At 39.4% G+C, this 11,372-nt stretch overlaps 1 pseudogene; it reads left to right on the forward strand.

Annotated features, from left to right (window-relative positions):
* Positions 1 to 6,059: 6,059 nt before the first annotated feature.
* Positions 6,060 to 6,770, forward strand: LOC149244485 (heat shock protein 90-1 pseudogene; annotated as a pseudogene).
* Positions 6,771 to 11,372: the final 4,602 nt, after the last annotated feature.

Genomic DNA, 11,372 nt, shown 5'->3' on the forward strand with positions numbered 1-11,372 from the left:
TGCTTCCTTATGTCGAGCAACATCCACTTGCTGCTTGAGTGCTTTTTCCTGCTACATCCTGGCGAGCCTCTGCCTAAGGGAAACAGTATGCGCGGTACCTTTGACCTTGTCATACTTCTGCTGCAACTCACGTGCCTCTGTCTCTAGGTGCTCTATGTTCAAGTCCTCCTGCAGGGTGGTGAGGACCCCGAAAGACTGCTCGGATAGCTTCATGCAATCTGTCACTTCACTGTTAACCGCCACCATTATTGTTGTGATCGCGGTGGCGTGCTCTTTCTTAACTTCCGGTGGAGTTGAGGGTTGCACCTTCAATTATAATTCTGTTATCTGAAGGTTCAGCTCCAGTTGAACCTTGGCCATTTCTTCTCTTGTGTCGCACACCCCTGTTGCTAACTTATGTATGGGCACCTCCAACAATTCCTCCGCTTGGATGGCCAACTCTAGGACCATCTGGCAGGCTTCCTCCACCACCTGCACTAGCCGTATGTTCTATTCCATGGCCTTGTTATGCTACAGGCTCAATGTTGATGCGCTCCTTGCTCATTACTTGTATTGCGCAGCTCTCCCTAGCTCGTACTTCTGCAGTGACTCCATCCTGCAAAATATAGAGTGTCTCCCGAGAGAACGCAACCATGTTTAACCCAATTCCTCTCAAGATGTTGACCATAAGCCTGTTGGCCTCATTTTCTATAACGAGTGCTCAATCTGGAAACACTATTGTGTTGGTCATCTGGGCGTGTAACATTTCCTCGGCCGCCAATGTGGTGACTGCGAGGCTAGTTGACACCGTGCCAGCCTGTGGAGTACGCACCTACAACTCCTATATTTGCATTCAGAGAGCCCCCGATACCATCTACTGTTGCTCCTCAAACTACTGGAGGTCCTCTGCGATGACGCCCCTCATCATTTCCCCGATATCGTGTAGATCACGTTCAGTAAGGGTGATAGGGTCAAACGAAGTCTTTGAGGCCTCCATCTTCTTTCGCATCCCTACCTGCTCTCTTGGCCACGGATGTTTTAGCTGGGTGGACGTTGTCTGCAGGTCCATGCCACCTTCTTCGGTATCGATCTCCAGCTCGGGATAAGTGTCTAGTCAATTTAATGTCTTAAATTGGTCTACATAAATTATCAATCCGGGTATCATAAACTGATGAAGTGTGGTGCACTATATGTGCTTAGTTAACCTTTCTCTTACTTCGTTGTTTTATATTTTATTTTGTTTTTGCTGGTTTTCTAAGGTCTTAAGAATACTTTTAAAGGACAAGTATGGATAAAGATTTCAAGACAAGGCCTATGTCCTTAATGGTAACTTCCAAAACTTAGCACTTCAAAAGAACTTAAAACATGTTATTGATGGAGTTAGTATTTAAACAAAAGTGTAAATATACAACTAGTTCAATCAAAATAAAATGCAATAATCAAATAATGAGAGAATGACTATGAGACCCAGTATCCTTGCTGCTTCAGCAAAAGGACAAGATGATTTTATCACGTCATTAGTTCATTAAAAGGCTATGTGCATCACTAATCTACAATCAACTTGAAAGCAATTTATGTACAATAATATACATGTTAAAAAGAAAATAAAATGCAGTAATTCAAATTGTACATTAATATACATGAAAATCAGAAAAAGAAATACAAGAAAATAAAGTAAAGACATTTGTACATTAATATACATGAAATAAGAAAAAGAAATGCAAGAAATTAAAGTGACAACTATACAAGGTAGGGGCCCCCTACTACCTATGAAATCAAAGCAAAACTAAACACACTTGCATGAATTAAAATTGCATGAATGAAAAATCTAATCTACCTTACATTCTACAAAGCAATATTTACAAAATGAAATCTACTCTACCTTACATCCTAATATTCTCCATGACATCTATTTCACATCTCCTTCCATGCTGAGAACATCAAAGCTTTATTCAATTTCTTCAAAAGTGCAAAGTACAACAAAGCTCTCCAAAGCTTTCAAAATCCATGGGACTAATAAGCTAAAAGGACTAAGAAAAAGACTAACTAATGAAGGAGAGAGATCTCCTATTTATACAAAAAGATGAGAGCCATCTCATTAATGATAGTCCATGAATTTCTCCTTCTACCTCTAGAGTCCTAATAGGAACTGATAAGACACATGTCTTTTTAGAGTTACAATACAATTAGGAGATGTGACACATATCCTCGTGATCCCATGATTCTTTCCAACCAAATTCGAATTTGGCCTTGGGGTGCCACATAAGGGTCTTCTAGAAGTCTCCTTTCAACCTACACATGTCAACAACCTCAACCCATTTGTTAGGTATAAGCATATGCACATTATTTTCTAATGTTTAACCACAAATTCACTTAAAAGGCTTAGAAATAATAAATATTGGAAAAACATAAAGGTGGCCCAATGATAATGAAAGTGGGATGAATGTGGTGACATAGTAGTGAAATGGAGATGAAATGGAGGTGATATAATGGTCATAATAGTGAAAGTATAATACAAATGAATGACATTTTCAAGACTCAACATACCCCCCAACTGAAGCTATTGCATGTCCTCATGCAATATATATTACATTAACTCTTTTGATCCTTGAGCATTGGCCTAACTTTGCATGATATCATTTGATAACTTCATATTTCTGCAAAGTGTTTCACTTGAATTGCAACATGGTTGGTTCTTGTGTTACAACCATTTTTTTTTTTTTGTTGCCTTCTATTTTGATCTTTGAACTTTGCATAATTATATTTTGATTATTGTTGCAAAGTGTATCTTTATTGGATTGCATGATGGTTGCTTCTTGTGTGACAACCATGATTTTGTTTGTATCCAATTTATCATTTAAGCACTTTTTCAAAAGCCATTGTATGCTCATAATAGCAATGTAGTAATTAATATATGTTGGAAGTATGTGAGCTCTTGAATATGATATGGACATGGCAAGATATGAATATGAATGTATCCCCCCCCCAACTGATGGTATTGGCAATTTTATGAAATGAGGAAGAGAAATGTTTTTCCAACAATTATCATTCTAGCTTTTTATGGAATGCTATGGTCAAAAGTTAGAAAATGACGTACCTTCACTTACCCTTTGGAATGGATGAGTTGTATGTGTGGTGGCTGAAAAATTATGATCATATTCTTCTTCAAGTGGCTGAACAAGAGGAGTCATGGATAGAGAGATAATATGACTTTTTATTGCTTCTATTAAAACTTGCTGAATCTGCTCCAAAATGCTGAAAATAATAGTCTTCATGTCTTCAAAACTCATTGGCACAATTCCTACTATGTGAAAAGATGTTCTGATGTCGAACATAGTAGGAAATTTTTGGCTTAGTGGCCATTAATGGATGCCACTAGTCAACACGAGAACTCTCACCATTGATGACAATGAGAGTCAAGATGCCCAAACACATCTTGTTAGGTACGAATGAATTTGCTGATGTCGAGTCACCTAGAAGATCTAACGAACAAGGGACATTAATGTATTCGCATTGTTTGTTAGCATGAGGACTTGCCATTAAGGGATGCAAGCTTCAAGGTGTTTTTTTACAAAGAAATTAGACTCAAAGGACTATGGACTCAATAATTTGCATTGAAGCAGGGCTTATTTGCGGAATGAAAATGACAAGGAATGAAAAATGAAAATGGAAAATGGCAATGGAGAGCAGAAATGGCAATGGGCAATAAGCATATGAATGAGCCTCTTGCTTTTATTTGTGGGTTATGAATGGACAAAAAGAGATGGAAAGTGTATGTGAATGAAAATGGAAAATATGGAGGAAAATGAGGTGAATGGTTTATTGTGAAGTATGGTTGTGATGGATGGATGTGATGGAGACAATAATATCTGAAAGTTTTTCAAATGTTTGGATCTGATTTTGCATCAACATATTTCCTCTTTGTTGCTGATCATCCTCTTATGAAACAAATTGGTCTCTTAGAGAGACACCATTCTCTTGTAGTCATTTGTCCTTCCTCCTGGAACCTGCAAAAAAACCTAATACTTCTTCTGCAATGGAATGTAATATTATCAAAGGAGAGAGGTGATCAATCTCTCTAGTTATGATATTTACACACAAAACTAAGAATTTGTATTAATGAAACAAGTTCTCAAAGGAAAAATGAAAAGAATTTATACCTGCTTTGGAATTAGTGCCTCAAGTTGATGTTGCTTCTTTTCAGCAATTTATTTCATTATTTTCCATTTCAAACTCTAATGATATATTTCTAATTGTATAGATCTTGTTGAGATCTTTCCAATGGTACTTAAATCATCAAAATCTGATTTTGTATGAGAAATATAGGCTGATTTGAACAATGAGGTTTTTCTGGCTGCGGAATTGGGGAACAGCTCTGTAGCTAAAAATCCTTAATAAAAAGTTAGTCATTCATCTTTCATCATCAATCCAAAATTAATCAAAACCTTGAGAAAAGTGAGCAAATAACTTATTCATTTTATTGATTCAAAATTATTATTTTTTTCTTGACATGTAGCGACTCAGTGTGGCGACTTAGTGATAACACACAATTTGACTTCCCTTTGACCGGGGTCTTTTTCATCAAATTTGATCGAATGAATAGGACACCATCCATGTACTAACATTTCCCTAGCTACCCATGTGACTTGTTTTGCTTGATGACACCTGCAACCTAGAGTTTAACAAAACAACTGCGGAAAGTTTGAGCTGGCTGCGGAAAGTGCAGTTTGAAATTTATTTATTTATTATTTTTATTTTTTTTGTTTTTTTTTTTTTTATTGTCTGCAGAGCAAAATAGTTTTATTGATGAAAAAAAAATAGTCTATAACCATTATCATGACTATTTGACCCTTTCATAGACTTAAGCCCTTCCGGTTCTGCCTTTAGTTCAGTTTGACCGTATTTGCCTCCTTGTTGACCACGGGTTTTGATGACCGGTTTGGATGAGCTGGAAGGACACACACCATGTCCTTGATCCCACAAAATTGCCCATGTGGCTCTTCTACCCGGAGGACACCTGGAACATAGCATTTAAGAAAACAGCTGCGGAATCCAGGATTGGCTACGGAAACCCTGTGTGAGCTGCGGAAACGCTGTGTGAGCTGCGGAAACGCTGTGTGACATTAATAGTTTATAGCATCAGCCAAAAGAAAGTTAAGGTGTAAACGAACTGATCTTCCATATGATAGCCTTTTCCATTCTCGTTGCCTATATCAGTTTATACACCTATGTTGTAAGGTCCATGATCACACTAACAATATCTCCACTAGCAGCTTTTAGAGGTTTAACTGCCTTAACTCTCGATACTCCAGCTTGGGTCATTACCAGTTTAATGTCTTTGGGCTCCACTCCAGTGTCATCTACTTCCTCATCTTCCTCCTGTGCAGCTGTAGATGTTCCTTTAGCATTACATGACTCATATCAGGCGCCTTGAACTTCTCAGCTACTTTTGTTGGAACCATAACCTTGGTCCAGCGTCTCAGAGTTCTGGATGCCCTTCACCATCAACCAAGCAAGCTAAACATGTACACCGATATCGGGCTTTAGAATATGTTTGTAGATGAAAACCCTGCAACAATGGTTAAAACTATAATAGGTATCGGGAGTTATGCGGTGGCAGCGACAGAGAGTCGTGTTCAATTGAAACTGTTGTTTAACGGGGAGTCGTGTTCAATTGAAACTGTTGTTTAGCGGTTTTAAATGAATTGCAATGGGTGGCATATGGGCAAAGAACGTGGTATAGGTGGCAGCATAGAACCGAATTTGAATTCCCCTTCTTCAGGTATGCCGAACACATCAAACTATCAGTTAACTCACGTTTTTCTTCACGCGGCGGCAAAAACGAGGCTCCAAAGAACCGAGAATTTCTCCCAGACCGCCACAAATTTCCTCAAACGGTTTTTGGGTTATCTAATTAACCCACCTGGCAAAAAAAACCCATGTTTTAGTTTTTTGCAATTCGTCTCCATTTGGGCAAATCGAACATTTGAAGTTTGACATTTTTTCTGTGTTTACACATTTTTCCTGAGTTAACAGTTCTGCATTCGGCTGTGAAATTGATTTTGGAATTTTTTTTTTATATGGAATACTTGGAGGAGAGGTGGCTGAAGGATTTGTTCAAGAAGCATTCCGAGTTCATTAGCTACCCCATTTATTTGTGGACTGAGAAGACCACCAAGAAGGAGGTCAGTGACGACGAAGAGGAGACAGAGGAGAAGAAGGAAGATGAAGGGGATATCCAGGAAGTGGAGGAGGAAAAGGAGAAAGATAAGAAGAAAAAAAAGGTAAAGGAAGTGTCGCATGAATGGAGTCTCATCAACAAGAAAAATACCATCTGGATGAGAAAGCCAGAGGAGATTACAAAGGAAGAATATGCATCTTTCTACAAGAGTCTCACCAATGATTGGGAGGACCACTTGGGCGTGAAGCATTTCTCTGTGGAGGGTCAGTTGGAGTTCAAGGCTATTCTCTTTGTTCCCAAGAGGGCTCCGTTCGATCTGTTTGACACAAGGAAGAAGCTCAACAACATTAAGCTGTATGTGAGAAGGGTTTTCATAATGGACAACTGTGAGGAACTTATTCCCGAATACCTGGGTTTTGTGAAAGGTGTGGTGGACTCTGATGATCTGCCCCTCAATATCTCTAGGGAAATGCTGCAGCAGAACAAGATTCTGAAGGTAATTAGGAAGAATTTGGTAAAGAAGTGTATTGAAATGTTCAACGAGATTGCCGAGAACAAAGAGGACTATGCCAAGTTTCCGCAGCTAAGTTGTAAAACCTTATTAAAATAGGATACAGTGTTTTGAAGACCACTACAAAGCAAAACCAAGCAGTTGAGTTTCATTTTTTTATCATTTTTTTTTTTTATTGAATCAATTGAAATGTTGAAGTTATTTTGTCTCCTAATTTTTTTTTTACATAATAATTCTTTTTCTGATCCTCCAGATTACACAAAGTGCAAGAGGAGAGCATACTCGAGAATTATTAATTTTTTTTTTTAGATGTAAGAAATAAGGTCTCCTAATTACACTTCCCCGGCAACAGCGCCAAAATGTCTAGTCAATTTAATGTCTTAAATTTCTCTACATAAATTATCAATTCGGGTATCGTAAACTGATGAAGTGTGGTGCACTATATGTGCTTAGTTAACCTTTCTCTTACTTCGTTGTTTTATAGTTTATTTTGTTTTTGCTGGTTTTCTAAGGTCTTAAGAATACTTTTAAAGGACAAGTATGGATAAAGATTTCAAGACAAGGCCTATGTCCTTAATGGTAACTTCCAAAACTTAGCACTTCAAAAGAACTTAAAACATGTTATTGATGGAGTTAGTATTTAAACAAAAGTGTAAATATACAACTAGTTCAATCAAAATAAAATGCAATAATCAAATAATGAGAGAATGACTATGAGACCCAATATCCTTGCTGCTTCAGCGAAAGGACAAGATGATTTTATCACGTCATTAGTTCATTAAAAGGCTATGTGCATCACTAATCTACAATCAACTTGAAAGCAATTTATGTACAATAATATACATGTTAAAAAGAAAATAAAATGCAGTAATTCAAACTGTACATTAATATACATGAAAATCAGAAAAAGAAATACAAGAAAATAAAGTAAAGACATCTGTACATTAATATACATGAAATAAGAAAAAGAAATGCAAGAAATTAAAGTGACAACTATACAAGGCAGGGGCCCCCTACTACCTATGAAATCAAAGCAAAACTAAACACACTTGCATGAATTAAAATTGCATGAATGAAAAATCTAATCTACCTTACATTCTACAAAGCAATATTTACAAAATGAAATCTACTCTACCTTACATCCTAATATGCTCCATGACATCTACTTCACATCTCCTTCCATGTTGAGAACATCAAAGCTTTATTCAATTTCTTCAAAAGTGCAAAGTACAACAAAGCTCTCTAAAGCTTTCAAAAGCCATGGGACTAACAAGCTAAAAGGACTAAGAAAAAGCCTAACTAATGAAGGAGAGAGATCTCCTATTTATACAAAAAGATGAGAGCCATCTCATTAATGATAGTCCATGAATTTCTCCTTCTACCTCTAGAGTCCTAATAGGAACTGATAAGACACATGTCTTTTTAGAGTTACAATACAATTAGGAGATGTGACATATATCCTCATGATCCCATGATTCTTTCCAACCAAATTCGAATTTGGCCTTGGGGTGCCACATAAGGGTCTTCTAGAAGTCTCCTTTCAACCTACACATGTCAACAACCTCAACCCATTTGTTAGGTATAAGCATATGCACATTATTTTCTAATGTTTAACCACAAATTCACTTAAAAGGCTTAGAAATAATAAATATTGGAAAAACATAAAGGTGGCCCAATGATAATGAAAGTGGGATGAATGTGGTGACATAGTAGTGAAATGGAGATGAAATGGAGGTGATATAATGGTCATAATAGTGAAAGTATAATACAAATGAATGACAGTTTCAAGACTCAACAATAAGCAAACTTCTTTCCTTCATGCTCTTCTTCTGTTGTCTTCTGCTACTCCTCGGCCAACTTCATAGCATCGCGCGCTGCTTGGGCCTTAGTCGCTGCTTCTTCCTTCCTGCGATTTTTCACCAGCTGCGCCATATATAGTTTCTCCTCTTCCTTCTTCTGCTACATGGAAGACTTCTCTGCTTACACCATGGAGCCAGCTGGATTGCGCCACTCTGGAGGCCATGACTCAAGGACCGCAAAGATGACATCGTCAGCTGCGAAATAGGGTAACATGCACCACGTCTTAGTGGGGTCCTTCCATGCCCTGATGAAGACATGGTGGAAGTCTGCTTTGAACTCTATGAAGCTCTGCAGACTGTTATAGAAAGTGGGTGATAATCGCCTTGCAATGAATCCCCATCCTGATGTTCATCTCCATGAGGACCCAAAATATTTTTCTTTCCCTTATCCTTTGTGCATCCCTCACTGCCCACATCGAAGCATACTTCGCTGCCTCTGGAAGGTCCTACACGATCATCAGGAACTAGATATCTTCAGGAAATTCCCATGCCACCAGTACTATCGACAACAGGAGCCATGCATAATGGAATGATTTACCCTGCTCTTGTTCCTCATGACAGTTCTCAAGGAACTCTCTGCATATATAGTTTGCCCTGTTAAACTAGACCCCTTCTACGCATTGCACTGCAAGTGCAACCATCGACATGGGCACCTCATCTATGTGGCACTCTGCATCACCTTTCCTACCAATATTTGTGTCACGTCCTTGACAACAGGGTTGTTGATGATGGAAATAGCATACCCTCGCTTCTTCTTTTCCAACTTAAATTTCTTCTTTATGGCCTCTGTGATGGCCAAATCATCACTCTTTCCCTTTGATATGTTTGCTGGGTCCTCCCCTGCGCAAGGGAGCCATGTAATCCTGTGAATCAAATGGTCTGTGATGGGGATGGGCTCCTCTAGCCACAAGCACCCATTATGCACCAAGTAGAGCAGCTGCCTGATGACCAAAATGGTCACTGGGGCGCGATGATAATGAGACACCCAGAGCAGCTTTAGCAATCCTTCCTTCTCTACACCTCTCAGCCATTTGCACGGCTCCAACCCTATTATTTCAGTCGGCGCATCTTTCTTCTCGCACATTAGTTGCGCGGTCGCTAGATGCGGGAGCTTCTCATGGTTCGCGAGGTCCCAATCTTCAAATTTTAACATGGGCACCCATCCCAAGTGCGCTCCTTGAAAAATAATGTCATCAAGGAGCAGCGAAGTCTACAGAGAGCTCTTTCTCTCATCTATATTCTTGGGCACCTTCGCTTTCCCCTTCCACAGAGGAACATATGCGGGCAACCTAATGAGAGGGTCTGCACCTCGTGTTTCAACTTCCATCTCTACATCCTCCTCCTCAACCAGGATTTCTTCAAACTCTTCCTCCTTGTCAACCTCCAAATTGATGGCTTTCCCCTTTTCCTCCATTGTGAGCTTAGTCCTTAGTGGATTTCTAGGTGAGACATGCACCAATACCATGGCCTGCTTGTCCTCCTTCGGTCTCGGTGTGCGCGGTGATTTAGTGATCTCAGTGACTATCCCAATGCTCTCTAGGGCTTCCACTTCTGTAATTTCCTGTGTGGCTTCCTTGGTGGTCATTGCTTCGATATCTAGGACTTCTCGGGTGCTGCCATATTGTGATTCCATAATTCTCTCAGTGTCTCTAGCAATTGCTTAAGCAACGAATTCACTTTCAAAATATTGAATAAGTCTCGGTTCATGAATATCTGAGTGCACAACAACTCAGTTCTCAAATTGCCAGGTGTTTTTTTCTGAACATTCATTCATAATTTATAGCATCTTTCGAATTTGAATTTGACCGTTTCCCCCACATTCGGTCGATTAATGCTGGATTGGCGGCAGATTTTCAAGAATCTAGCCCATAAAGTTCACCTTAAATTCCTGCTGCCGCTCCATTTGGTCTCAAACCAAGCATCAAATCATGAATAGTGAATTTAATGGTCACTTTCCAGTCGACCCATGTGGCAGCACATCTACCCTCGCTCTATCGTGGACCCTATGTCACTTCGCTACTGTGCACAGTCCTAACATCGCACAGTTCTCGAGCAGAGTAGTTTATAGTCCCACGCCTCCTTTCAGCTGCCTGAAGCGCTAAGACTGTGCTTCTGCCAGCTAGTTAGATGGTTGGCCACTTGTGTATGGCTTCAAATGACTACCATTCACTTTTCCTGGGAAAGGTTCTCCAATTAACTTTACCAACTGCACCACGCCACCATCTGTGATCTCCTAAATAACATACAGCCCTAGCCAATCCATTATGAACTTTCCAGGGAATCTATCAAAGTTACTATCATACAGCAAAACCAAATCATTCACCTTAAAGGTACAAAACTTAATATGTCAATCGTGCCATGCCTTTTCACGCTGTTTTTGGACATGCTAGTGAAATCCAACCAAAAATCTCTCTTCTTCGAGCTCTTCCAACTGCGCGAGCCATTACTCCAGGGCTCCGTGATCTGTCATACCTGTTAGCACTGCTATGCACAGACTAGGCATGATGTATTCCATAGGCATTACGACTTCCACTCCATAAACAAGCATAAAAGGTGTTTTTCATGTCAGTTTCTTGCACATTGTTCGATGAGACCATAACACTGTAGGTACACGTAGGTCCCAATCACTTCGTTGTGCGTTGCATACCTTGTTCAGCACGTTGCATACCTTGTTGAACAATTATGCATGTAGATTCTTCTTCACGATTACTCTTCCTGCATAATGTCTTCCCAACATTAAGAGCCATCTGAAAACTCGCCTCCCCAACACATGCTTCTTGACCACGCATTTCAGTGCGGAGGACGTGTGCATCCGCGTGAGTTTGTGCTCTCTTCCATATGC

Source organism: Pinus tabuliformis, chromosome 8, assembly GCF_031772625.1.
Source record: "Pinus tabuliformis cultivar Carrire ecotype Pingquan chromosome 8, CPIR1, whole genome shotgun sequence".
Classification (NCBI taxonomy): Eukaryota; Viridiplantae; Streptophyta; class Pinopsida; order Pinales; family Pinaceae; genus Pinus; species Pinus tabuliformis.